The sequence below is a fragment of the Engystomops pustulosus genome, chromosome 1, assembly GCF_040894005.1.
Source record: "Engystomops pustulosus chromosome 1, aEngPut4.maternal, whole genome shotgun sequence".
In the NCBI taxonomy this organism is placed as follows: Eukaryota; Metazoa; Chordata; class Amphibia; order Anura; family Leptodactylidae; genus Engystomops; species Engystomops pustulosus.
Genome location: NC_092411.1, coordinates 172,388,145 through 172,409,806, shown reverse-complemented (window position 1 = coordinate 172,409,806; position 21,662 = coordinate 172,388,145). Strand labels below are relative to the sequence as shown.

At 44.9% G+C, this 21,662-nt stretch overlaps 77 pseudogenes; all 77 read left to right on the top strand.

Annotated features, from left to right (window-relative positions):
* Nucleotides 1–52: 52 nt before the first annotated feature.
* Nucleotides 53–171, top strand: LOC140113533 (5S ribosomal RNA; annotated as a pseudogene).
* Nucleotides 172–253: 82 nt separating this feature from the next.
* On the top strand, nucleotides 254–372 carry LOC140106326 (5S ribosomal RNA; annotated as a pseudogene).
* A 72-nt stretch (nucleotides 373–444) lies between these two features.
* Nucleotides 445–563, top strand: LOC140105845 (5S ribosomal RNA; annotated as a pseudogene).
* Nucleotides 564–633: 70 nt separating this feature from the next.
* Nucleotides 634–752, top strand: LOC140108402 (5S ribosomal RNA; annotated as a pseudogene).
* Nucleotides 753–824: 72 nt separating this feature from the next.
* LOC140112061 (5S ribosomal RNA) lies at nucleotides 825–943 on the top strand (annotated as a pseudogene).
* A 72-nt stretch (nucleotides 944–1,015) lies between these two features.
* LOC140095832 (5S ribosomal RNA) lies at nucleotides 1,016–1,134 on the top strand (annotated as a pseudogene).
* A 69-nt stretch (nucleotides 1,135–1,203) lies between these two features.
* On the top strand, nucleotides 1,204–1,322 carry LOC140112050 (5S ribosomal RNA; annotated as a pseudogene).
* A 70-nt stretch (nucleotides 1,323–1,392) lies between these two features.
* On the top strand, nucleotides 1,393–1,511 carry LOC140097349 (5S ribosomal RNA; annotated as a pseudogene).
* A 70-nt stretch (nucleotides 1,512–1,581) lies between these two features.
* On the top strand, nucleotides 1,582–1,700 carry LOC140095182 (5S ribosomal RNA; annotated as a pseudogene).
* Nucleotides 1,701–1,772: 72 nt separating this feature from the next.
* LOC140100597 (5S ribosomal RNA) lies at nucleotides 1,773–1,891 on the top strand (annotated as a pseudogene).
* A 72-nt stretch (nucleotides 1,892–1,963) lies between these two features.
* LOC140099267 (5S ribosomal RNA) lies at nucleotides 1,964–2,082 on the top strand (annotated as a pseudogene).
* A 70-nt stretch (nucleotides 2,083–2,152) lies between these two features.
* Nucleotides 2,153–2,271, top strand: LOC140095171 (5S ribosomal RNA; annotated as a pseudogene).
* A 70-nt stretch (nucleotides 2,272–2,341) lies between these two features.
* LOC140113147 (5S ribosomal RNA) lies at nucleotides 2,342–2,460 on the top strand (annotated as a pseudogene).
* A 72-nt stretch (nucleotides 2,461–2,532) lies between these two features.
* LOC140106404 (5S ribosomal RNA) lies at nucleotides 2,533–2,651 on the top strand (annotated as a pseudogene).
* A 70-nt stretch (nucleotides 2,652–2,721) lies between these two features.
* Nucleotides 2,722–2,840, top strand: LOC140103834 (5S ribosomal RNA; annotated as a pseudogene).
* A 72-nt stretch (nucleotides 2,841–2,912) lies between these two features.
* LOC140113532 (5S ribosomal RNA) lies at nucleotides 2,913–3,031 on the top strand (annotated as a pseudogene).
* Nucleotides 3,032–3,101: 70 nt separating this feature from the next.
* On the top strand, nucleotides 3,102–3,220 carry LOC140104352 (5S ribosomal RNA; annotated as a pseudogene).
* A 72-nt stretch (nucleotides 3,221–3,292) lies between these two features.
* Nucleotides 3,293–3,411, top strand: LOC140105624 (5S ribosomal RNA; annotated as a pseudogene).
* A 271-nt stretch (nucleotides 3,412–3,682) lies between these two features.
* Nucleotides 3,683–3,801, top strand: LOC140112754 (5S ribosomal RNA; annotated as a pseudogene).
* Nucleotides 3,802–3,873: 72 nt separating this feature from the next.
* On the top strand, nucleotides 3,874–3,992 carry LOC140105444 (5S ribosomal RNA; annotated as a pseudogene).
* A 72-nt stretch (nucleotides 3,993–4,064) lies between these two features.
* On the top strand, nucleotides 4,065–4,183 carry LOC140113241 (5S ribosomal RNA; annotated as a pseudogene).
* Nucleotides 4,184–4,444: 261 nt separating this feature from the next.
* LOC140113364 (5S ribosomal RNA) lies at nucleotides 4,445–4,563 on the top strand (annotated as a pseudogene).
* Nucleotides 4,564–4,633: 70 nt separating this feature from the next.
* LOC140112765 (5S ribosomal RNA) lies at nucleotides 4,634–4,752 on the top strand (annotated as a pseudogene).
* Nucleotides 4,753–4,822: 70 nt separating this feature from the next.
* LOC140112717 (5S ribosomal RNA) lies at nucleotides 4,823–4,941 on the top strand (annotated as a pseudogene).
* A 450-nt stretch (nucleotides 4,942–5,391) lies between these two features.
* LOC140112898 (5S ribosomal RNA) lies at nucleotides 5,392–5,510 on the top strand (annotated as a pseudogene).
* Nucleotides 5,511–9,349: 3,839 nt separating this feature from the next.
* On the top strand, nucleotides 9,350–9,468 carry LOC140108618 (5S ribosomal RNA; annotated as a pseudogene).
* Nucleotides 9,469–9,541: 73 nt separating this feature from the next.
* LOC140113122 (5S ribosomal RNA) lies at nucleotides 9,542–9,660 on the top strand (annotated as a pseudogene).
* Nucleotides 9,661–9,911: 251 nt separating this feature from the next.
* LOC140113017 (5S ribosomal RNA) lies at nucleotides 9,912–10,030 on the top strand (annotated as a pseudogene).
* A 70-nt stretch (nucleotides 10,031–10,100) lies between these two features.
* Nucleotides 10,101–10,219, top strand: LOC140113016 (5S ribosomal RNA; annotated as a pseudogene).
* A 70-nt stretch (nucleotides 10,220–10,289) lies between these two features.
* LOC140113442 (5S ribosomal RNA) lies at nucleotides 10,290–10,408 on the top strand (annotated as a pseudogene).
* A 259-nt stretch (nucleotides 10,409–10,667) lies between these two features.
* LOC140110964 (5S ribosomal RNA) lies at nucleotides 10,668–10,786 on the top strand (annotated as a pseudogene).
* Nucleotides 10,787–10,856: 70 nt separating this feature from the next.
* On the top strand, nucleotides 10,857–10,975 carry LOC140106203 (5S ribosomal RNA; annotated as a pseudogene).
* A 219-nt stretch (nucleotides 10,976–11,194) lies between these two features.
* Nucleotides 11,195–11,313, top strand: LOC140106400 (5S ribosomal RNA; annotated as a pseudogene).
* Nucleotides 11,314–11,383: 70 nt separating this feature from the next.
* Nucleotides 11,384–11,501, top strand: LOC140113113 (5S ribosomal RNA; annotated as a pseudogene).
* Nucleotides 11,502–11,571: 70 nt separating this feature from the next.
* On the top strand, nucleotides 11,572–11,690 carry LOC140098857 (5S ribosomal RNA; annotated as a pseudogene).
* Nucleotides 11,691–11,762: 72 nt separating this feature from the next.
* On the top strand, nucleotides 11,763–11,881 carry LOC140101734 (5S ribosomal RNA; annotated as a pseudogene).
* A 251-nt stretch (nucleotides 11,882–12,132) lies between these two features.
* On the top strand, nucleotides 12,133–12,251 carry LOC140113015 (5S ribosomal RNA; annotated as a pseudogene).
* Nucleotides 12,252–12,321: 70 nt separating this feature from the next.
* On the top strand, nucleotides 12,322–12,440 carry LOC140113014 (5S ribosomal RNA; annotated as a pseudogene).
* A 70-nt stretch (nucleotides 12,441–12,510) lies between these two features.
* On the top strand, nucleotides 12,511–12,629 carry LOC140113440 (5S ribosomal RNA; annotated as a pseudogene).
* A 259-nt stretch (nucleotides 12,630–12,888) lies between these two features.
* On the top strand, nucleotides 12,889–13,007 carry LOC140110953 (5S ribosomal RNA; annotated as a pseudogene).
* A 70-nt stretch (nucleotides 13,008–13,077) lies between these two features.
* On the top strand, nucleotides 13,078–13,196 carry LOC140106152 (5S ribosomal RNA; annotated as a pseudogene).
* A 219-nt stretch (nucleotides 13,197–13,415) lies between these two features.
* Nucleotides 13,416–13,534, top strand: LOC140112774 (5S ribosomal RNA; annotated as a pseudogene).
* A 70-nt stretch (nucleotides 13,535–13,604) lies between these two features.
* LOC140113112 (5S ribosomal RNA) lies at nucleotides 13,605–13,722 on the top strand (annotated as a pseudogene).
* Nucleotides 13,723–13,792: 70 nt separating this feature from the next.
* Nucleotides 13,793–13,911, top strand: LOC140098846 (5S ribosomal RNA; annotated as a pseudogene).
* Nucleotides 13,912–13,983: 72 nt separating this feature from the next.
* LOC140101723 (5S ribosomal RNA) lies at nucleotides 13,984–14,102 on the top strand (annotated as a pseudogene).
* A 70-nt stretch (nucleotides 14,103–14,172) lies between these two features.
* Nucleotides 14,173–14,291, top strand: LOC140112742 (5S ribosomal RNA; annotated as a pseudogene).
* A 261-nt stretch (nucleotides 14,292–14,552) lies between these two features.
* On the top strand, nucleotides 14,553–14,671 carry LOC140112636 (5S ribosomal RNA; annotated as a pseudogene).
* Nucleotides 14,672–14,741: 70 nt separating this feature from the next.
* LOC140113531 (5S ribosomal RNA) lies at nucleotides 14,742–14,860 on the top strand (annotated as a pseudogene).
* Nucleotides 14,861–14,932: 72 nt separating this feature from the next.
* On the top strand, nucleotides 14,933–15,051 carry LOC140113434 (5S ribosomal RNA; annotated as a pseudogene).
* Nucleotides 15,052–15,121: 70 nt separating this feature from the next.
* LOC140106099 (5S ribosomal RNA) lies at nucleotides 15,122–15,240 on the top strand (annotated as a pseudogene).
* A 229-nt stretch (nucleotides 15,241–15,469) lies between these two features.
* On the top strand, nucleotides 15,470–15,588 carry LOC140110724 (5S ribosomal RNA; annotated as a pseudogene).
* A 69-nt stretch (nucleotides 15,589–15,657) lies between these two features.
* On the top strand, nucleotides 15,658–15,776 carry LOC140111106 (5S ribosomal RNA; annotated as a pseudogene).
* A 70-nt stretch (nucleotides 15,777–15,846) lies between these two features.
* Nucleotides 15,847–15,965, top strand: LOC140097228 (5S ribosomal RNA; annotated as a pseudogene).
* A 72-nt stretch (nucleotides 15,966–16,037) lies between these two features.
* Nucleotides 16,038–16,156, top strand: LOC140106396 (5S ribosomal RNA; annotated as a pseudogene).
* Nucleotides 16,157–16,226: 70 nt separating this feature from the next.
* Nucleotides 16,227–16,345, top strand: LOC140110547 (5S ribosomal RNA; annotated as a pseudogene).
* A 70-nt stretch (nucleotides 16,346–16,415) lies between these two features.
* On the top strand, nucleotides 16,416–16,534 carry LOC140112767 (5S ribosomal RNA; annotated as a pseudogene).
* Nucleotides 16,535–16,606: 72 nt separating this feature from the next.
* Nucleotides 16,607–16,725, top strand: LOC140101712 (5S ribosomal RNA; annotated as a pseudogene).
* A 263-nt stretch (nucleotides 16,726–16,988) lies between these two features.
* LOC140113530 (5S ribosomal RNA) lies at nucleotides 16,989–17,107 on the top strand (annotated as a pseudogene).
* A 70-nt stretch (nucleotides 17,108–17,177) lies between these two features.
* LOC140113529 (5S ribosomal RNA) lies at nucleotides 17,178–17,296 on the top strand (annotated as a pseudogene).
* A 72-nt stretch (nucleotides 17,297–17,368) lies between these two features.
* On the top strand, nucleotides 17,369–17,487 carry LOC140113363 (5S ribosomal RNA; annotated as a pseudogene).
* A 70-nt stretch (nucleotides 17,488–17,557) lies between these two features.
* Nucleotides 17,558–17,676, top strand: LOC140096940 (5S ribosomal RNA; annotated as a pseudogene).
* A 70-nt stretch (nucleotides 17,677–17,746) lies between these two features.
* On the top strand, nucleotides 17,747–17,865 carry LOC140098979 (5S ribosomal RNA; annotated as a pseudogene).
* Nucleotides 17,866–17,935: 70 nt separating this feature from the next.
* On the top strand, nucleotides 17,936–18,054 carry LOC140113007 (5S ribosomal RNA; annotated as a pseudogene).
* A 70-nt stretch (nucleotides 18,055–18,124) lies between these two features.
* LOC140111422 (5S ribosomal RNA) lies at nucleotides 18,125–18,243 on the top strand (annotated as a pseudogene).
* A 71-nt stretch (nucleotides 18,244–18,314) lies between these two features.
* Nucleotides 18,315–18,433, top strand: LOC140104124 (5S ribosomal RNA; annotated as a pseudogene).
* Nucleotides 18,434–18,503: 70 nt separating this feature from the next.
* LOC140106872 (5S ribosomal RNA) lies at nucleotides 18,504–18,622 on the top strand (annotated as a pseudogene).
* Nucleotides 18,623–18,694: 72 nt separating this feature from the next.
* Nucleotides 18,695–18,813, top strand: LOC140108382 (5S ribosomal RNA; annotated as a pseudogene).
* A 70-nt stretch (nucleotides 18,814–18,883) lies between these two features.
* On the top strand, nucleotides 18,884–19,002 carry LOC140111302 (5S ribosomal RNA; annotated as a pseudogene).
* A 72-nt stretch (nucleotides 19,003–19,074) lies between these two features.
* Nucleotides 19,075–19,193, top strand: LOC140094928 (5S ribosomal RNA; annotated as a pseudogene).
* Nucleotides 19,194–19,263: 70 nt separating this feature from the next.
* LOC140108441 (5S ribosomal RNA) lies at nucleotides 19,264–19,382 on the top strand (annotated as a pseudogene).
* A 70-nt stretch (nucleotides 19,383–19,452) lies between these two features.
* Nucleotides 19,453–19,571, top strand: LOC140106762 (5S ribosomal RNA; annotated as a pseudogene).
* Nucleotides 19,572–19,641: 70 nt separating this feature from the next.
* LOC140110283 (5S ribosomal RNA) lies at nucleotides 19,642–19,760 on the top strand (annotated as a pseudogene).
* A 70-nt stretch (nucleotides 19,761–19,830) lies between these two features.
* LOC140106767 (5S ribosomal RNA) lies at nucleotides 19,831–19,949 on the top strand (annotated as a pseudogene).
* A 639-nt stretch (nucleotides 19,950–20,588) lies between these two features.
* On the top strand, nucleotides 20,589–20,707 carry LOC140113438 (5S ribosomal RNA; annotated as a pseudogene).
* A 259-nt stretch (nucleotides 20,708–20,966) lies between these two features.
* LOC140110931 (5S ribosomal RNA) lies at nucleotides 20,967–21,085 on the top strand (annotated as a pseudogene).
* A 70-nt stretch (nucleotides 21,086–21,155) lies between these two features.
* Nucleotides 21,156–21,274, top strand: LOC140104211 (5S ribosomal RNA; annotated as a pseudogene).
* A 229-nt stretch (nucleotides 21,275–21,503) lies between these two features.
* LOC140113051 (5S ribosomal RNA) lies at nucleotides 21,504–21,622 on the top strand (annotated as a pseudogene).
* The last annotated feature ends 40 nt before the right edge of the window (nucleotides 21,623–21,662 follow it).

Sequence of the window (21,662 nt, the reverse complement as noted above, 5' to 3'; positions counted from 1 at the left end):
GTGTTAGTTTCTCTATGAGATAGTAAAAGAAGGTTCAAATTGAACAGCTGCTGTCAACGGCCATTCTAAGCTGAATGTGCCTGCTCTCGTCAGATCGCAGCAGCAATGCAGCTTAAGGCTTGGCAAGTACCAGCATGGGAGACTGGCTGGGAATCCCAAGTTCCGTTGACCTTTTTGAACCTGAAAATTGTGTTAGTTTCTCTGTCAAAGATGGTAAAAGATAGTAAAAGAAGGTTCAAATTGAACAGATGCTGTCAACGGCCATTCTAAGCTGAATGTGCCTGCTCTCGTCAGATCGCAGCAGCAATGCAGCTTAGGGCTTGGCAAGTACCAGCATGGGAGACTGGCTTGGAATCCCAAGTTCCGTTGACCTTTTTGAACCTGAAAATTGTGTTAGTTTCTCTGTCAAAGATGGTAAAAGAAGGTTCAAATTGAACAGCTGCTGTCAACGGCCATTCTAAGCTGAATGTGCCTGCTCTCGTCAGATCGCAGCAGCAATGCATCTTAAGGCTTGGCAAGTACCAGCATGGGAGACTGGCTGGGAATCCCAAGTTCCGTTGACCTTTTTGAACCTGAAAATTGTGTTAGTTTCTCTATGAGATAGTAAAAGAAGGTTCAAATTGAACAGCTGCTGTCAACGGCCATTCTAAGCTGAATGTGCCTGCTCTCGTCAGATCGCAGCAGCAGTGCAGCTTAAGGCTTGGCAAGTACCAGCATGGGAGACTGGCTGGGAATCCCAAGTTCCGTTGACCTTTTTGAACCTGAAAATTGTATTAGTTTCTCTGTCAAAGATGGTAAAAGAAGGTTCAAATTGAACAGCTGCTGTCATCGGCCATTCTAAGCTGAATGTGCCAGCTCTCGTCAGATCGCAGCAGCAATGCAGCTTAAGGCTTGGCAAGTACTAGCATGGGAGACTGGCTGGGAATCCCAAGTTCCGTTGACCTTTTTGAACCTGAAAATTGTGTTAGTTTCTCTGTCAAAGATGGTAAAAGAAGGTTCAAATTGAACAGCTGCTGTCAACGGCCATTCTAAGCTGAATGTGCCTGCTCTCGTCAGATCGCAGCAGCAATGCAGCTTAAGGCTTGGCAAGTACCAGCATGGGAGACTGGCTGGGAATCCCAAGTTCTGTTGACCTTTTTGAACTGAAAATTGTGTTAGTTTCTCTATGAGATAGTAAAAGAAGGTTCAAATTGAACAGCTGCTGTCAACGGCCATTCTAAGCTGAATGTGCCTGCTCTCGTCAGATCGCAGCAGCAATGCAGCTTAAGGCTTGGCGAGTACCAGAATGGGAGACTGGCTGGGAATCCCAAGTTCCCTTGACCTTTTTGAACCTGAAAATTGTGTTAGTTTCTCTATGAGATAGTAAAAGAAGGTTCAAATAGAACAGCTGCTGTCAACGGCCATTCTAAGCTGAATGTGCCTGCTCTCATCAGATCGCAGCAGCAATGCAGCTTAAGGCTTGGCAAGTACCAGCATGGGAGACTGGCTGGGAATCCCAAGTTCCGTTGACCTTTTTGAACCTGAAAATTGTGTTAGTTTCTCTATGAGATAGTAAAAGAAGGTTCAAATTGAACAGCTGCTGTCAACGGCCATTCTAAGCTGAATGTGCCTGCTCTCGTCAGATCGCAGCAGCAATGCAGCTTAAGGCTTGGCAAGTACCAGATTGGGAGACTGGCTGGGAATCCCAAGTTCCGTTGACCTTTTTGAACCTGAAAATTGTGTTAGTTTCTCTGTCAAAGATGGTAAAAGAAGGTTCAAATTGAACAGCTGCTGTCATCGGCCATTCTAAGCTGAATGTGCCTGCTCTCGTCAGATCGCAGCAGCAATGCAGCTTAAGGCTTGGCAAGTACTAGCATGGGAGACTGGCTGGGAATCCCAAGTTCCGTTGACCTTTTTGAACCTGAAAATTGTGTTAGTTTCTCTGTCAAAGATGGTAAAAGAAGGTTCAAATTGAACAGCTGCTGTCAACGGCCATTCTAAGCTGAATGTGCCTGCTCTCGTCAGATCGCAGCAGAAATGCAGCTTAAGGCTTGGCAAGTACCAGCATGGGAGACTGGCTGGGAATCCCAAGTTCCGTTGACCTTTTTGAACCTGAAAATTGTGTTAGTTTCTCTATGAGATAGTAAAAGAAGGTTCAAATTGAACAGCTGCTGTCAACGGCCATTCTAAGCTGAATGTGCCTGCTCTCGTCAGATCGCAGCAGCAATGCAGCTTAAGGCTTGGCAAGTACCAGATTGGGAGACTGGCTGGGAATCCCAAGTTCCGTTGACCTTTTTGAACCTGAAAATTGTGTTAGTTTCTCTATGAGATAGTAAAAGAAGGTTCAAATTGAACAGCTGCTGTCAACGGCCATTCTAAGCTCAATGTGCCTGCTCTCATCAGATCGCAGCAGCAATGCAGCTTATGGCTTGGCAAGTACCAGCATGGGAGTCTGGCTGGGAATCCCAAGTTCCGTTGACCTTTTTGAACCTGAAAATTGTATTAGTTTCTCTGTCAAAGATGGTAAAAGAAGGTTCAAATTGAACAGCTGCTGTCAACGGCCATTCTAAGGTGAATGTGCCTGCTCTCGTCAGATCGCAGCAGCAATGCAGCTTAAGGCTTGGCAAGTACCAGCATGGGAGACTGGCTGGGAATCCCAAGTTCCGTTGACCTTTTTGAACCTGAAAATTGTGTTAGTTTCTCTATGAGATAGTAAAAGAAGGTTCAAATTGAACAGCTGCTGTCAACGGCCATTCTAAGCTGAATGTGCCTGCTCTCGTCAGATCGCAGCAGCAATGCAGCTTAAGGCTTGGCAAGTACCAGCATGGGAGACTGGCTGGGAATCCCAAGTTCCGTTTACCTTTTTGAACCTGAAAATTGTATTAGTTTCTCTGTCAAAGATGGTAAAAGAAGGTTCAAATTGAACAGCTGCTGTCAACGGCCATTCTAAGCTGAATGTGCCTGCTCTCGTCAGATCGCAGCAGCAATGCAGCTTAAGGCTTGGCAAGTACCAGCATGGGAGACTGGCTGGGAATCCCAAGTTCCGTTGACCTTTTTGAACCTGAAAATTGTGTTAGTTTCTCTATGAGATAGTAAAAGAAGGTTCAAATTGAGCAGCTGCTGTCAACGGCCATTCTAAGCTGAATGTGCCTGCTCTCGTCAGATTGCAGCAGCAATGCAGCTTAAGGCTTGGCAAGTACCAGCATGGGAGACTGGCTGGGAATCCCAAGTTCCGTTGACCTATTTGAACCTGGAAATTGTATTAGTTTCTCTGTCAAAGATGGTAAAAGAAGGTTCAAATTGAACAGCTGCTGTCAACGGCCATTCTAAGCTGAATGTGCCAGCTCTCGTCAGATCGCAGCAGCAATGCAGCTTAAGGCTTGGCAAGTACCAGCATGGGAGACTGGCTGGGAATCCCAAGTTCCGTTGACCTTTTTGAACCTGAAAATTGTGTTAGTTTCTCTGTCAAATATGGTAAAAGAAGGTTCAAATTGAACAGCTGCTGTCAACGGCCATTCTAAGCTGAATGTGCCTGCTCTCGTCAGATCGCAGCAGCAATGCAGCAGCAATGCAGCTTAAGGCTTGGCAAGTACCAGCATGGGAGACTGGCTGGGAATCCCAAGTTCTGTTGACCTTTTTGAACTGAAAATTGTGTTAGTTTCTCTATGAGATAGTAAAAGAAGGTTCAAATTGAACAGCTGCTGTCAACGGCCATTCTAAGCTTAATGTGCCTGCTCTGGTCAGATCGCAGCAGCAATGCAGCTTAAGGCTTGGCAAGTACCAGCATGGGAGACTGGCTGGGAATCCCAAGTTCCGTTGACCTTTGTGAACCTGAAAATTGTGTTAGTTTCTCTGTCAAAGATGGGAAAATAAGGTTCAAATTAAACAGCTGCTGTCAACGGCCATTCTAAGCTGAATGTGCCTGCTCTCGTCAGATCGCAGCAGCAATGCAGCTTAAGGCTTGGCAAGTACCAGCATGGGAGACTGGCTGGGAATCCCAAGTTCCATTGACCTTTTTGAACCTGAAAATTGTATTAGTTTCTCTGTCAAAGATGGTAAAAGAAGGTTCAAATTGAACAGCTGCTGTCAACGGCCATTCTAAGCTGAATGTGCCTGCTCTCGTCAGATCGCAGCAGCAATGCAGATTAAGGCTTGGCAAGTACCAGCATGGGAGACTGGCTGGGAATCCCAAGTTCCTTTGACCTTTTTGAACCTGAAAATTGTGTTAGTTTCTCTGTCAAAGATGGTAAAAGAAGGTTCAAATTGAACAGCTGCTGTCAACGGCCATTCTAAGCTGAATGTGCCTGCTCTCGTCAGATCGCAGCAGCAATGCAGCTTAAACCTTGGCAAGTGCCAGCATGGGAGACTGGCTGGGAATCCCAAGTTCCGTTGACCTTTTTGAACCTGAAAATTGTTAGTTTCTCTGTCAAAAATGGTAAAAGAAGGTTCAAACTGAACAGCTGCTGTCAACGGCCATTCTAAGCTGAATGTGCCTGCTCTCGTCAGATCGCAGCAGCAATGCAGCTTAAGCCTTGGCAAGTGCCAGCATGGGAGACTGGCTGGGAATCCCAAGTTCCGTTGACCTTTTTGAACCTGAAAATTGTTAGTTTCTCTGTCAAAAATGGTAAAAGAAGGTTCAAACTGAACAGCTGCTGTCAACGGCCATTCTAAGCTGAATGTGCCTGCTCTCGTCAGATCGCAGCAGCAATGCAGCTTAAGGCTTGGCAAGTACCAACATGTGAGACTGGCTGGGAATCCCAAGTTCCGTTGACCTTTTTGAACCTAAAAATTGTGTTAGTTTCTCTATGAGATAGTAAAAGAAGGTTCAAATTGAACAGCTGCTGTCAACGGCCATTCTAAGCTGAATGTGCCTTCTCTCGTCAGATCGCAGCAGCAATGCAGCTTAAGGCTTGGCAAGTACCAGCATGGGAGACTGGCTGGGAATCCCAAGTTCCGTTGACCTTTTTGAACCTGAAAATTGTGTTAGTTTCTCTGTCAAAGATGGTAAAAGAAGGTTCAAATTGAACAGCTGCTGTCAACGGCCATTCTAAGCTGAATGTGCCTGCTCTCGTCAGATCACAGCAGCAATGCAGCTTAAGGCTTGGCAAGTACCAGCATGGGAGTCTGGCTGGGAATCCCAAGTTCCATTGACCTTTTTGAACCTAAAAATTGTGTTAGTTTCTCTATGAGATAGTAAAAGAAGGTTCAAATTGAACAGCTGCTGTCAAAGGCCAATCTAAGCTGAATGTGCCTGCTCTTGTCAGATCGCAGCAGCAATGCAGCTTAAGGCTTGGCAAGCACCAGCATGGGAGACTGGCTGGGAATCCCAAGTTCCGTTGACCTTTTTGAACCTGAAAATTGTGTTAGTTTCTCTATGAGATATTAAAAGAAGGTTCAAATTGAACAGCTGTTGTCAACGGCCATTCTAAGCTGAATGTGCCTGCTGTCGTCAGATCGCAGCAGCAATGCAGCTTAAGGCTTGGCAAGTACCAGCATGGGAGACTGGCTGGGAATCCCAAGTTCCGTTGACCTTTTTGAACCTGAAAATTGTGTTAGTTTCTCTATGAGATAGTAAAAGAAGGTTCAAATTGACACTTCAAAAAGAGAGAAAAGAGAGATTCGGCACTCACCACGTAATGACAATTCTTCTTTTATTGCTTACATAGTAGACATCATAGACGTCGTGACCAGGTACCACACAGACAGGGGAAGGAACGTGATAGCGCGGGAGCGCTAGTTAGGGACGACTCGTTTCGCGCATTAGCGCTTCATCTTGCCTAAAGTTCCCAGCGTTTTCATTGGGTTTTTAAACCCTGGCGCTTAGGAAGTGATATGACGTAAGTTAGTGCACACCTACACCCAGTATAACACACCATTGGATAAAAACAGACAAGGGGTGGGTTCGGGTTCCCGACTCCGCCCCTTGTGATTGCAAGATACACGAACGGACCTGAAAGGAAACAGTTGCAGGTTAAATAACCTATGGGAGTGTGTTGAGCGGACTTGAAGGAGAACTTCTACATGTTAAGCCTTACTATAGGCGGCCAATCGGAGGTAAGCTCAACTTAAAAGGGGGCGTGTCACGACGGAGTGCGAGTCGCCGTGGGGAGGCGCCGGACGGACAAGGAGATGAATCAACACGTCCAGAACGGGCCAATCAGCAACGGCGTTGACGGGCAGAGTCAATAGTGGACGAAGTTGGGCCATGCCCGCGGGGGCAATCTCTATGTAAGTGTTATCTTATGGCACCTTTTGGTGCCGCTGAAATCAATGGGGAAGGAAGTATTTTAAGGGATAGGCCATTCGATAGTTTCTACAATATTTAGTGCAACACAGTATCAACAATATGAATGATAAAGTATACATTACGATATTTCTTAATTTATAAAAAAACGCTCATGTCAGTCTTGTCATTGAAGCCTAAAGGACCGGTGGCTTCAGTTTTAATAATCCATTGTGCTTCTCTTTTTAATAGTAATTTATGTCGGTCACCTCCATATGTTGGTATAGGGACCTGTTCTAGTCCTGCAAATGTTAAAATGCTAGTGTTGCCTTTATGTGCCTGTTGGATATGTTCGATGAGACGTGGTGACCCTTTGCCGGTTACGATCGAATTTTTATGTTCCCTGAAGCGTGTAAACAGGGTTCGAACAGTTTTGCCTATGTAGAATCTTTTACAGGGACAGAAAATCGCGTAGACAACGTAGCATGACCTACATGTTAGAAATTGTTTGATGTGGTGGTCTAAGCTACCTATTTTTAGGTTTTTCCCTGTCACAATTTGGGGACAGTGATTACAGCTTCCACATTTATGATTGCCTATCGGGGCACATTTGCTGAGCCAGTTGCTTTCTTTAGAATTGCCTTGAAATCTGCTTTTAACTAAATGATCTTGTACTGTCTTGCTCCTCCGAAAAGTTATTAGCGGGCCACTGTCTGCTATATGTTTCAACAGTGGGTCTGCTTTCACCATATACCAATTTTTGTTGATGGTCTCTCTAATTTTAGGGGCCATTGCATTATAGTCAAATGAGAAAACAAACCTTTCGGTTTGATCTTTGTGAGGATTACTCAATAGTTGCTCGGGGGTCATTTGCGATGCTCTTTGCATGGCCTGTTTAAGGAGATATCGTGGGTAGCCTCTTCTGAGTAGGCGTTGCGTGAGGTCGTTGGCCTGTGCTTGGAATAATTCATCATTATTATTAATGCGTCGAAGACGAATGTACTGGCCGTATGGAATGGCCTTTTTTACATGATTTGGGTGGTAGCTTGAAAAACGTAGATAGGAATTAGTCGAAGTTGGTTTTCGATACATGGTCGTTATAATGCTTCCGTTTTTGATGCATAGCTCTACGTCTAGGAACTCTATCTTTTGAGGGTCGATTTTATGTGTAAAGAACATATTCATTGAATTATTGTTCAGATATGTCATAAAATTTTGGAAATCGTGTAGGCTGCCAGACCATAGAATAAAAATATCGTCCACATAACGGTGGTACGTTTGAATGTATTTTAGAAATTCGTTATCTGACATGTAAACATATTTGTCTTCTAAGTATCCTAAAAAGATATTGGCATATGTACAAGCCACTGGTGTGCCCATGGCGGTACCTACTAATTGCCTAAACCACTGGTCTGCAAATTGGAAGGTATTGTTGGATAAAACAAATAAGAGAGCTTCACAGATGAAAGATACAATATCGGGGTCTTTTTTGGCTGTCGTTAGAATGTTGTAAATAGCCTCTATACCGATGTCGCGTGGAATACGGGTATAGAGGCTCTCTACGTCGACTGTTGCTAAGAGAATCTCACCTTGTATGTCAATATTTCTTATGGTTCTAAGGAAAGTGTTCGTGTCTTTTAGATAAGATGGGATTTTAGGGAGTAGAGGTCTCAACATCCAATCCAAATATTTGGATAGTGATTCGGTCACTGAGCCGATACCGGCGACTATAGGGCGCCCCGGTGGATCTATTAGGGATTTGTGTAGTTTAGGCAGAAAATACCAGCCAGCCTTTTTTGGGTAAGTCGGTATTAGTTTTTCGGCAGTGCTACGTGAAATAACTCCCTTTAGGACATATTTCCTCAATAAAGATCCTAATTTGTCTTTGATTTTAAATGTAGGGTCAGATTTAAGCTCTTCGTAATTAAGTGTATTTTTTAGTTGTCTTTCTGCTTCTTTAATGTAGTTTTCACGTGTCATTATAACTGTGTTACCCCCTTTATCCGCTCTTTTGATTATTATTGCTTCGTTTTTTTGCAGATTAGTAAGGGCCTTTCTTTCTTTGATAGAGATATTGTCCTCATCTTTATTGTGCACTAGTGCTTTAATATCTTGCAGTACTCTTTGTTGGAAAATGTCTAAGGAGCTACCTGGTGTAATTGGAGGGTTGAAAGTGGATGGGTTACCACCCTTAAAGGGGCGGTGGTGATCGTAATGTGTACTATCTACTTCAGCCAGGGCGAGTAGGCATTCTGCTTCTTCTCCTTCTGGAGGGTCGTAAACGAAAAACCCTAAAGGGCCTATCTCTATGGGGATTTCTCCTTTCTCTTTTTCTTTATTTTTACGTGTTTCCGGATTGGAGAACCATTTTTTTAAATTCATTTTACGTAGGCCTTTGAAAAGGTCAACTTCAAAGTTGACCCGATCAAAGTCCTGTTTGAGGCCAAAATTTAGGCCTTTGGACAACACAGACATACAATCAGAATCGAAAGTCATATTTGTTAGATTGACTACGGTCGTCTCTTCGCCTTCTTCTGCTATCGTCTCCAGGACACTTGCTTCCTTTTTTTGTCCGTGTTTTTTCTTTTTTCCACCTCTCCGGATTGGCTTCCTAAAGGGAATTCCTCCTTTTTTGTATTTTCCTGGTGATAGCGACTGGATCCGGGAAGTCCTACTGGCTCTTCTGATGCGCTGGATTCGGAATCGGTTGTCCAATATTCTTTTGGTTTTCTTCTTTCGAAACGTTTTTTAGTTCTCTTTTGTCGCTGTGAACCCCAATCAAATACTCTGCCTGTGTCGAAATCTTGTTTATCGCGGATAAATTTGTCGCGTTTCCGATCTTTGATATCCGCTTGGACAGGTAACAATTTCTTGTCGATTCTTTTATTGAAATTCAGCATTTGCTGTTCTGAGCTTCTACTGCGAAGTTCGATTTTCGCCTTGCAGAGTTCTTTTGTTACTTTTTCATATTCTGCTTCGTTTCTCCTCAGAATTAATTTTGTTAAATTTATAGAATGGTCTAAATGCAACTGTTTCCATTCGGCCACGAAGTCTTTGTCGTCTCCAAATTGTGAGACCTCCTTATAGACTCTAAGTCCTCTTGGGACTCTTCCGCTGTTGCAATAGGGTTCAAATTGAACAGCTGCTGTCAACGGCCATTCTAAGCTGAATGTGCCTGCTCTCGTCAGATCGCAGCAGCAATGAAGCTTAAGGCTTGGCAAGTACCAGCATGGGAGACTGGCTGGGAATCCCAAGTTCTGTTGACCTTTTTTGAACCTGAAAATTGTATTAGTTTCTCTGTCAAAGATGGTAAAAGAAGGTTCAAATTGAACAGCTGCTGTCAACGGCCATTCTAAGCTGAATGTGCCTGCTCTCGTCAGATCACAGTAGCAATGCAGCATAAGGCTTGGCAAGTACCAGCATGGGAGACTGGCTGGGAATCCCAAGTTCCGTTGACCTTTTTGAACCTGAAAATTGTGTTAGTTTCTCTATGAGATAGTAAAAGAAGGTTCAAATTGAACAGCTGCTGTCAACGGCCATTCTAAGCTGAATGTGCCTGCTCTCGTCAGATCGCAGCAGCAATGAAGCTTAAGGCTTGGCATGGGAGACTGGCTGGGAATCCCAAGTTCCGTTGACCTTTTTGAACCTGAAAATTGTATTAGTTTCTCTGTCAAAGATGGTAAAATAAGGTTCAAATTGAACAGCTGCTGTCAACGGCCATTCTAAGCTGAATGTGCCTGCTCTCGTCAGATCACAGTAGCAATGCAGCTTAAGGCTTGGCAAGTACCAGCATGGGAGACTGGCTGGGAATCCCAAGTTCCATTGACCTTTTTGGACCTAAAAATTGTGTTAGTTTCTCTATGAGATAGTAAAAGAAGGTTCAAATTGAACAGCTGCTGTCAACGGCCATTCTAAGCTGAATGTGCCTGCTCTCGTCAGATCACAGTAGCAATGCAGCTTAAGGCTTGGCAAGTACCAGCATGGGAGACTGGCTGGGAATCCCAAGTTCCATTGACCTTTTTGGACCTAAAAATTGTGTTAGTTTCTCTATGAGATAGTAAAAGAAGGTTCAAATTGAACAGCTGCTGTCAACGGCCATAATAAGCTGAATGTGCCTGCTCTCGTCAGATCGCAGCAGCAATGCAGCTTAAGGCTTGGCAACTACCAGCATGGGAGACTGGCTGGGAATCCCAAGTTCCGTTGACGTTTTTGAACCTGAAAATTGTGTTAGTTTCTCTATGAGATAGTAAAAGAAGGTTCAAATTGAACAGCTGTTGTCAACGGCCATTCTAAGCTGAATGTGCCTGCTGTCGTCAGATCGCAGCAGCAATGCAGCTTAAGGCTTGGCAAGTACCAGCATGGGAGACTGGCTCGGAATCCCAAGTTCCGTTGACCTTTTTGAACCTGAAAATTGTGTTAGTTTCTCTATGAGATAGTAAAAGAAGGTTCAAATTGAACAGTTGCTGTCAACGGCCATTCTAAGCTGAATTTGCCTGCTCTCGTCAGATCGCAGCAGCAATGCAGCTTAAGGCTTGGCAAGTACCAGCATGGGAGACTGGCTCGGAATCCCAAGTTCCGTTGACCTTTGTGAACCTGAAAATTGTGTTAGTTTCTCTATGAGATAGTAAAAGAAGGTTCAAATTGAACAGCTGCTGTCAACGGCCATTCTAAGCTGAATGTTCCTGCTCTCGTCAGATCACAGCAGCAAAGCAGCTTAAGGCTTGGCAAGTACCAGCATGGGAGACTGGCTGGGAATCCCAAGTTCCGTTGACCTTTTTGAACCTGAAAATTGTGTTAGTTTCCCTGTCAAAGATGGTAAAAGAAGGTTCAAATTGAACAGCTGCTGTCAACGGCCATTCTAAGCTGAATGTGCCTGCTCTCGTCAGATCGCAGCAGCAATGCAGCTTAAGGCTTGGCAAGTACCAGCATGGGAGACTGGCTGGGAATTGTGTTAGTTTCTCTGTCAAAGAAGGTTCAAATTGAACAGCTGCTGTCAACGGCCATTCTAAGGTGAATGTGCCTGCTCTCGTCAGATCGCAGCAGCAATGCAGCTTAAGGCTTGGCAAGTACCAGCATGGGAGACTGGCTGGGAATCCCAAGTTCCGTTGACCTTTTTGAACCTGAAAATTGTGTTAGTTTCTCTATGAGATAGTAAAAGAAGGTTCAAATTGAACAGCTGCTGTCAACGGCCATTCTAAGCTGAATGTGCCTGCTCTCGTCAGATCGCAGCAGCAATGCAGCTAAGGCTTGGCAAGTACCAGAATGGGACACTGGCTGGGAATACCAAGTTCCGTTGACCTTTTTGAACCTGAAATTTGTGTTAGTTTCTCTAGGAGATAGTAAAAGAAGGTTCAAATTGAACAGCTGCTGTCAACGGCCATTCTAAGCTGAATGTGCCTGCTCTCGTCAGATCGCAGCAGCAATGCAGCTTAAGGCTTGGCAAGTACCAGAATGGGACACTGGCTGGGAATACCAAGTTCCGTTGGCCTTTTTGAACCTGAAAATTGTGTTAGTTTCTCTGTCAAAGATGGTAAAAGAAGGTTCAAATTGAACAGTTGCTGTCAACGGCCATTCTAAGCTGAATTTGCCTGCTCTCGTCAGATCGCAGCAGCAATGCAGCTTAAGGCTTGGCAAGTACCAGCATGGGAGACTGGCTGGGAATCCCAAGTTCCGTTGACCTTTTTGAACCTGAAAATTGTGTTAGTTTCTCTATGAGATAGTAAAAGAAGGTTCAAATTGAACAGCTGCTGTCAACGGCCATTCTAAGCTGAATGTGCCTGCTCTCGTCAGATCGCAGCAGCAATGAAGCTTAAGGCTTGGCATGGGAGACTGGCTGGGAATCCCAAGTTCCGTTGACCTTTTTGAACCTGAAAATTGTATTAGTTTCTCTGTCAAAGATGGTAAAATAAGGTTCAAATTGAACAGCTGCTGTCAACGGCCATTCTAAGCTGAATGTGCCTGCTCTCGTCAGATCACAGTAGCAATGCAGCTTAAGGCTTGGCAAGTACCAGCATGGGAGACTGGCTGGGAATCCCAAGTTCCATTGACCTTTTTGGACCTAAAAATTGTGTTAGTTTCTCTATGAGATAGTAAAAGAAGGTTCAAATTGAACAGCTGCTGTCAACGGCCATTCTAAGCTGAATGTGCCTGCTCTCGTCAGATCACAGTAGCAATGCAGCTTAAGGCTTGGCAAGTACCAGCATGGGAGACTGGCTGGGAATCCCAAGTTCCATTGACCTTTTTGGACCTAAAAATTGTGTTAGTTTCTCTATGAGATAGTAAAAGAAGGTTCAAATTGAACAGCTGCTGTCAACGGCCATAATAAGCTGAATGTGCCTGCTCTCGTCAGATCGCAGCAGCAATGCAGCTTAAGGCTTGGCAACTACCAGCATGGGAGACTGGCTGGGAATCCCAAGTTCCGTTGACGTTTTTGAACCTGAAAATTGTGTTAGTTTCTCTATGAGATAGTAAAAGAAGGTTCAAATTGAACAGCTGTTGTCAACGGCCATTCTAAGCTGAATGTGCCTGCTGTCGTCAGATCGCAGCAGCAATGCAGCTTAAGGCTTGGCAAGTACCAGCATGGGAGACTGGCTCGGAATCCCAAGTTCCGTTGACCTTTTTGAACCTGAAAATTGTGTTAGTTTCTCTATGAGATAGTAAAAGAAGGTTCAAATTGAACAGTTGCTGTCAACGGCCATTCTAAGCTGAATTTGCCTGCTCTCGTCAGATCGCAGCAGCAATGCAGCTTAAGGCTTGGCAAGTACCAGCATGGGAGACTGGCTCGGAATCCCAAGTTCCGTTGACCTTTGTGAACCTGAAAATTGTGTTAGTTTCTCTATGAGATAGTAAAAGAAGGTTCAAATTGAACAGCTGCTGTCAACGGCCATTCTAAGCTGAATGTTCCTGCTCTCGTCAGATCACAGCAGCAAAGCAGCTTAAGGCTTGGCAAGTACCAGCATGGGAGACTGGCTGGGAATCCCAAGTTCCGTTGACCTTTTTGAACCTGAAAATTGTGTTAGTTTCCCTGTCAAAGATGGTAAAAGAAGGTTCAAATTGAACAGCTGCTGTCAACGGCCATTCTAAGCTGAATGTGCCTGCTCTCGTCAGATCGCAGCAGCAATGCAGCTTAAGGCTTGGCAAGTACCAGCATGGGAGACTGGCTGGGAATTGTGTTAGTTTCTCTGTCAAAGAAGGTTCAAATTGAACAGCTGCTGTCAACGGCCATTCTAAGGTGAATGTGCCTGCTCTCGTCAGGTCGCAGCAGCAATGCAGCTTAAGGCTTGGCAAGTACCAGCATGGGAGACTGGCTGGGAATCCCAAGTTCCGTTGACCTTTTTGAACCTGAAAATTGTGTTAGTTTCTCTATGAGATAGTAAAAGAAGGTTCAAATTGAACAGCTGCTGTCAACGGCCATTCTAAGCTGAATGTGCCTGCTCTCGTCAGATCGCAGCAGCAATGCAGCTAAGGCTTGGCAAGTACCAGAATGGGACACTGGCTGGGAATACCAAGTTCCGTTGACCTTTTTGAACCTGAAATTTGTGTTAGTTTCTCTAGGAGATAGTAAAAGAAGGTTCAAATTGAACAGCTGCTGTCAACGGCCATTCTAAGCTGAATGTGCCTGCTCTCGTCAGATCGCAGCAGCAATGCAGCTTAAGGCTTGGCAAGTACCAGAATGGGACACTGGCTGGGAATACCAAGTTCCGTTGGCCTTTTTGAACCTGAAAATTGTGTTAGTTTCTCTGTCAAAGATGGTAAAAGAAGGTTCAAATTGAACAGTTGCTGTCAACGGCCATTCTAAGCTGAATTTGCCTGCTCTCGTCAGATCGCAGCAGCAATGCAGCTTAAGGCTTGGCAAGTACCAGCATGGGAGACTGGCTGGGAATCCCAAGTTCCGTTGACCTTTTTGAACCTGAAAATTGTGTTAGTTTCTCTATGAGATAGTAAAAGAAGGTTCAAATTGAACAGCTGCTGTCAACGGCAATTATAAGCTGAAAGTGCCTGCTCTCGTCAGATCGCAGCAGCAATGCAGCTTAAGGCTTGGCAAGTACCAGCATGGGAGACTGGCTGGGAATCCCAAGTTCCGTTGACCTTTTTGAACCTGAAAATTGTGTTAGTTTCTCTATGAGATAGTAAAAGAAGGTTCAAATTGAACAGCTGCTGTCAACGGCCATTCTAAGCTGAATGTGCCTGCTCTCGTCAGATCACAGCAGCAATGCAGCTTAAGGCTTGGCAAGTACCAGCATGTGAGACTGGCTGGGAATCCCAAGTTCCGTTGACCTTTTTGAACCTGAAAATTGTGTTAGTTTCTCTGTCAAAGATGGGAAAATAAGGTTCAAATTAAACAGCTGCTTTCAACGGCCATTCTAAGCTGAATGTGCCTGCTCTCGTCAGATCGCAGCAGCAATGCAGCTTAAGGCTTGGCAAGTACCAGCATGGGAGACTGGCTGGGAATCCCAAGTTCCATTGACCTTTTTGAACCTGAAAATTGTGTTAGTTTCTCTATGAGATAGTAAAAGAAGGTTCAAATTGAACAGCTGCTGTCAACGGCCATTCTAAGCTGAATGTGCCTGCTCTCGTCAGATCGCAGCAGCAATGCAGCTTAAGGCTTGGCAAGTACCAGCATGGGAGACTGGCTGGGAATCCCAAGTTCCGTTGACCTTTTTGAACCTGAAAATTGTGTTAGTTTCTCTGTCAAAGATGGTAAAAGAAGGTTCAAATTGAACAGTTGCTGTCAACGGCCATTCTAAGCTGAATTTGCCTGCTCTCGTCAGATCGTAGCAGCAATGCAGCTTAAGGCTTGGCAAGTACCAGCATGGGAGACTGGCTCGGAATCCCAAGTTCCGTTGACCTTTTTGAACCTGAAAATTGTGTTAGTTTCTCTATGAGATAGTAAAAGAAGGTTCAAATTGAACAGCTGCTGTCAACGGCCATTCTAAGCTGAATGTGCCTGCTCTCGTCAGATCACAGCAGCAAAGCAGCTTAAGGCTTGGCAAGTACCAGCATGGGAGACTGGCTGGGAATCCCAAGTTCCGTTGACCTTTTTGAACCTGAAAATTGTGTTAGTTTCCCTGTCAAAGATGGTAAAAGAAGGTTCAAATTGAACAGCTGCTGTCAACGGCCATTCTAAGCTGAATGTGCCTGCTCTCGTCAGATCGCAGCAGCAATGCAGCTTAAGGCTTGGCAAGTACCAGCATGGGAGACTGGCTGGGAATTGTGTTAGTTTCTCTGTCAAAGATGGTAAAAGAAGGTTCAAATTGAACAGCTGCTGTCAACGGCCATTCTAAGCTGAATGTGCCTGCTCTCGTCAGATCGCAGCAGCAATGCAGCTTAAGGCTTGGCAAGTACCAGCATGGGAGACTGGCTGGGAATCCCAAATTCTGTTGACCTGTTTGAACTGAAATTTGTGTTAGTTTCTCTATGAGATAGTAAAAGAAGGTTCAAATTGAACAGGTGCTGTCAACGGCCATTCAAAGCTGAATGTGCCTGCTCTCATCAGATCGCAGCAGCAATGCAGCTTAAGGCTTGGCAAGTACCAGCATGGGAGATTGGCTGGGAATCCCAAGTTCCGTTGACCTTTTTGAACCTGAAAATTGTGTTAGTTTCTCTATGAGATGGTAAAAGAAGGTTCAAATTGAACAGCTGCTGTCAACGGCCATTCTAAGCTGAATGTGCCTGCTCTCATCAGATCGCAGCAGCAATGCAGCTTAAGGCTTGGCAAGTACCAGCATGGGAGACTGGCTGGGAATCCCAAGTTCCGTTGACCTTTTTGAACCTGAAAATTGTATTAGTTTCTCTGTCAAAGATGGTAAAAGAAGGTTCAAATTGAACAGCTGCTGTCAACGGCCATTCTAAGGTGAATGTGCCTGCTCTCGTCAGATCGCAGCAGCAATGCAGCTTAAGGCTTGGCAAGTACCAGCATGGGAGACTGGCTGGGAATCCCAAGTTCCGTTGACCTTTTTGAACCTGAAAATTGTGTTACTTTCTCTATGAGATAGTAAAAGAAGGTTCAAATTGAACAGCTGCTGTCAACGGCCATTCTAAGCTGAATGTGCCTGCTCTCGTCAGATCGCAGCAGCAATGCAGCTTAAGGCTTGGCAAGTACCAGAATGGGAGACTGGCTGGGAATACCAAGTTCCGTTGACCTTTTTGAACCTGAAAATTGTGTTAGTTTCTCTAGGAGATAGTAAAAGAAGGTTCAAATTGAACAGCTGCTGTCAACGGCCATTCTAAGCTGAATGTGCCTGCTCTCGTCAGATCGCAGCAGCAATGCAGCTTAAGGCTTGGCAAGAACCAGCATGGGAGACTGGCTGGGAATCCCAAGTTCCGTTGACCTTTTTGAACCTGAAAATTGTGTTAGTTTCTCTGTCAAAGATGGTAAAAGAAGGTTCAAATTGAACAGTTGCTGTCAACGGCCATTCTAAGCTGAATTTGCCTGCTCTCGTCAGATCGCAGCAGCAATGCAGCTTAAGGCTTGGCAAGTACCAGCATGGGAGACTGGCTGGGAATCCCAAGTTCCGTTGACCTTTTTGAACCTGAAAATTGTGTTAGTTTCTCTGTCAAAGATGGGAAAATAAGGTTCAAATTAAACAGCTGCTGTCAACAGCCATTCTAAGCTGAATGTGCCTGCTCTCATCAGATCGCAGCAGAAATGCAGCTTAAGGCTTGGCAAGTACCAGCATGGGAGACTGGCTGGGAATCCCAAGTTCCTTTGACCTTTTTGAACCTGAAAATTGTATTAGTTTCTCTGTCAAAGATGGTAAAAGAAGGTTCAAATTGAACAGCTGCTGTCAACGGCCATTCTAAGCTGAATGTGCCTGCTCTCGTCAGATCGCAGCAGCAATGCAGCTTAAGGCTTGGCAAGTACCAGCATGGGAGACTGGCTGGGAATCCCAAGTTCCGTTGACCTTTTTGAACCTGAAAATTGTGTTAGTTTCTCTATGAGATAGTAAAAGAAGGTTCAAATTGAACAGCTGCTGTCAACGGCCATTCTAAGCTGAATGTGCCTGCTCTCGTCAGATCGCAGCAGCAATGCAGCTTAAGGCTTGGCAAGTACCAGCATGGGAGACTGGCTGGGAATCCCAAGTTCCGTTGACCTTTTTGAACCTGAAAATTGTGTTAGTTTCTCTGTCAAAGATGGTAAAAGAAGGTTCAAATTGAACAGCTGCTGTCAACGGCCATTCTAAGCTGAATGTGCCTGCTCTCGTCAGATCGCAGCAGCAATGCAGCTTAAGCCTTGGCAAGTGCCAGCATGGGAGACTGGCTGGGAATCCCAAGTTCCGTTGACCTTTTTGAACCTGAAAATTGTTAGTTTCTCTGTCAAAGATGGTAAAAGAAGGTTCAAATTGAACAGCTGCTGTCAACGGCCATTCTAAGCTGAATGTGCCTGCTCTCGTCAGATCGCAGCAGCAATGCAGCTTAAGGCTTGGCAAGTACCAACATGGGAGACTGGCTGGGAATCCCAAGTTCCGTTGACCTTTTTGAACCTAAAAATTGTGTTAGTTTCTCTATGAGATAGTAAAAGAAGGTTCAAATTGAACAGCTGCTGTCAACGGCCATTCTAAGCTGAATGTGCCTGCTCTCGTCAGATCGCAGCAGCAATGCAGCTTAAGGCTTGGCAAGTACCAGCATGGGAGACTGGCTGGGAATCCCAAGTTCCGTTGACGTTTTTGAACCTGAAAATTGTGTTAGTTTCTCTATGAGATAGTAAAAGAAGGTTCAAATTGAACAGCTGTTGTCAACGGCCATTCTAAGCTGAATGTGCCTGCTGTCGTCAGATCGCAGCAGCAATGCAGCTTAAGGCTTGGCAAGTACCAGCATGGGGGACTGGCTGGGAATCCCAAGTTCCGTTGACCTTTTTGAACCTGAAAATTGTGTTAGTTTCTCTATGAGATAGTAAAAGAAGGTTCAAATTGAACAGCTGCTGTCAACGGCCATTCTCAGCTGAATGTGCATGCTCTCGTCAGATCGCAGCAGCAATGCAGCTTAAGGCTTGGCAAGTACCAGCATGGGAGACTGGCTGGGAATCCCAAGTTCCGTTGACCTTTTTGAACCTGAAAATTGTGTTAGTTTTGTTTATGAGATAGTAAAAGAAGGTTCAAATTGAACAGCTGCTGTCAACGGCCATTCTAAGCTGAATGTGTCTGCTCTCGTCAGATCGCAGCAGCAATGCAGCTTAAGGCTTGGCAAGTACCAGCATGGGAGACTGGCTGGGAATCCCAAGTTCCGTTGACCTTTTTGAACCTGAAAATTGTGTTAGTTTCTCTATGAGATAGTAAAAGAAGGTTCAAATTGAACAGCTGCTGTCAACGGCCATTCTAAGCTGAATGTGCCTGCTCTCGTCAGATCGCAGCAGCAATGCAGCTTAAGGCTTGGCAAGTACCAGCATGAGAGACTTGCTGGGAATCCCAAGTTCCGTTGACCCTTTTGAACCTGAAAATTGTATTAGTTTCTCTGTCAAAGATGGTAAAAGAAGGTTCAAATTGAACAGCTGCTGTCAACGGCCATTCTAAGCTGAATGTGCCTGCTCTCGTCAGATCGCAGCAGCAATGCAGCTTAAGGCTTGGCAAGTACCAGCATGGGAGACTGGCTGGGAATCCCGAGTTCCATTGACCTTTTTGGACCTAAAAATTGTGTTAGTTTCTCTATGAGATAGTAAAAGAAGGTTCAAATTGAACAGCTGCTGTCAACGGCCATTCTAAGCTGAATGTGCCTGCTCTCGTCAGATTGCAGCAGCAATGCAGCTTAAGGCTTGGCAAGTACCAGCATGGGAGACTGGCTGGGAATCCCAAGTTCCGTTGCCCTTTTTGAACCTGAAAATTGTATTAGTTTCTCTGTCAAAGATGGTAAAAGAAGGTTCAAATTGAACAGCTGCTGTCAACGGCCATTCTAAGCTGAATGTGCCTGCTCTCGTCAGATCGCAGCAACAATGCAGCTTAAGGCTTGGCAAGTACCAGCATGGGAGACTGGCTGGGAATCCCAAGTTCTGTTGACCTTTTTGAACCTGAAAATTGTGTTAGTTTCTCTATGAGATAGTAAAAGAAGGTTCAAATTAAACAGCTGTTGTCAACGGCCATTCTAAGCTGAATGTGCCTGCTCTCGTCAGATCGCAGCAGCAATGCAGCTTAAGGCTTGGCAAGTACCAGCATGGGAGACTGGCTGGGAATCCAAAGTTCCGTTGACCTTTTTGAACCTGAAAATTGTGTTAGTTTCTCTATGAGATAGTAAAAGAAGGTTCAAATTGAACAGCTGCTGTCAACGGCCATTCTAAGCTGAATGTGCATGCTCTCGTCAGATCGCAGCAGCAATGCAGCTTAAGGCTTGGCAAGTACCAGCATGGGAGACTGGCTGGGAATCCCAAGTTCCGTTGACCTTTTTGAACCTGAAAATTGTGTTAGTTTCTCTATGAGATAGTAAAAGAAGGTTCAAATTGAACAGCTGTTGTCAACGGCCATTCTAAGCTGAATGTACCTGCTGTCGTCAGATCGCAGCAGCAATGCAGCTTAAGGCTTGGCAAGTACCAGCATGGGAGACTGGCTGGGAATCCCAAGTTCCGTTGACCTTTTTGAACCTGAAAATTGTGTTAGTTTCTCTATGAGATAGTAAAAGAAGGTTCAAATTGAACAGCTGCTGTCAACGGCCATTCTAAGCTGAATGTGCCTGCTCTCGTCAGATCGCAGCAGCAATGAAGCTTAAGGCTTGGCAAGTACCAGCATGGGAGACTGGCTGGGAATCCCAAGTTCCGTTGACCTTTTTGAACCTGAAAATTGTATTAGTTTCTCTGTCAAAGATGGTAAAAGAAGGTTCAAATTGAACAGCTGCTGTCAACGGCCATTCTAAGCTGAATGTGCCTGCTCTCGTCAGATCACAGTAGCAATGCAGCTTAAGGCTTGGCAAGTACCAGCATGGGAGACTGGCTGAGAATCCCAAGTTCCATTGACCTTTTTGGACCTAAAAATTGTGTTAGTTTCTCTATGAGATAGTAAAAGAAGGTTCAAATTGAACAGCTGCTGTCAACGGCCATTCTAAGCTGAATGTGCCTGCTCTCGTCAGATCACAGTAGCAATGCAGCTTAAGGCTTGGCAAGTACCAGCATGGGAGACTGGCTGGGAATCCCAAGTTCCATTTACCTTTTTGGACCTAAAAATTGTGTTAGTTTCTCTATGAGATAGTAAAAGAAGGTTCAAATTGAACAGCTGCTGTCAACGGCCATTCTAAGCTGAATGTGCCTGCTCTCGTCAGATCACAGTAGCAATGCAGCTTAAGGCTTGGCAAGTACCAGCATGGGAGACTGGCTGGGAATCCCAAGTTCCATTTACCTTTTTGGACCTAAAAATTGTGTTAGTTTCTCTATGAGATAGTAAAAGAAGGTTCAAATTGAACAGCTGCTGTCAACGGCCATAATAAGCTGAATGTGCCTGCTCTCGTCAGATCGCAGCAGCAATGCAGCTTAAGGCTTGGCAACTACCAGCATGGGAGACTGGCTGGGAATCCCAAGTTCCGTTGACGTTTTTGAACCTGAAAATTGTGTTAGTTTCTCTATGAGATAGTAAAAGAAGGTTCAAATTGAACAGCTGTTGTCAACGGCCATTCTAAGCTGAATGTGCCTGCTGTCGTCAGATCGCAGCAGCAATGCAGCTTAAGGCTTGGCAAGTACCAGCATGGGAGACTGGCTCGGAATCCCAAGTTCCGTTGACCTTTTTGAACCTGAAAATTGTGTTATTTTCTCTATGAGATAGTAAAAGAAGGTTCAAATTGAACAGTTGCTGTCAACGGCCATTCTAAGCTGAATTTGCCTGCTCTCGTCAGATCGCAGCAGCAATGCAGCTTAAGGCTTGGCAAGTACCAGCATGGGAGACTGGCTCGGAATCCCAAGTTCCGTTGACCTTTTTGAACCTGAAAATTGTGTTAGTTTCTCTATGAGATAGTAAAAGAAGGTTCAAATTGAACAGCTGCTGTCAACAGCCATTCTAAGCTGAATGTTCCTGCTCTCGTCAGATCACAGCAGCAAAGCAGCTTAAGGCTTGGCAAGTACCAGCATGGGAGACTGGCTGGGAATCCCAAGTTCCGTTGACCTTTTTGAACCTGAAAATTGTGTTAGTTTCCCTGTCAAAGATGGTAAAAGAAGGTTCAAATTGAACAGCTGCTGTCAACGGCCATTCTAAGCTGAATGTGCCTGCTCTCGTCAGATCGCAGCAGCAATGCAGCTTAAGGCTTGGCAAGTACCAGCATGGGAGACTGGCTGGGAATTGTGTTAGTTTCTATGTCAAAGATGGTAAAAGATGGTTCAAATTGAACAGCTGCTGTCAACGGCCATTCTAAGGTGAATGTGCCTGCTCTCGTCAGATCGCAGCAGCAATGCAGCTTAAGGCTTGGCAAGTACCAGCATGGCAGACTGGCTGGGAATCCCAAGTTCCGTTGACCTTTTTGAACCTGAAAATTGTGTTAGTTTCTCTATGAGATA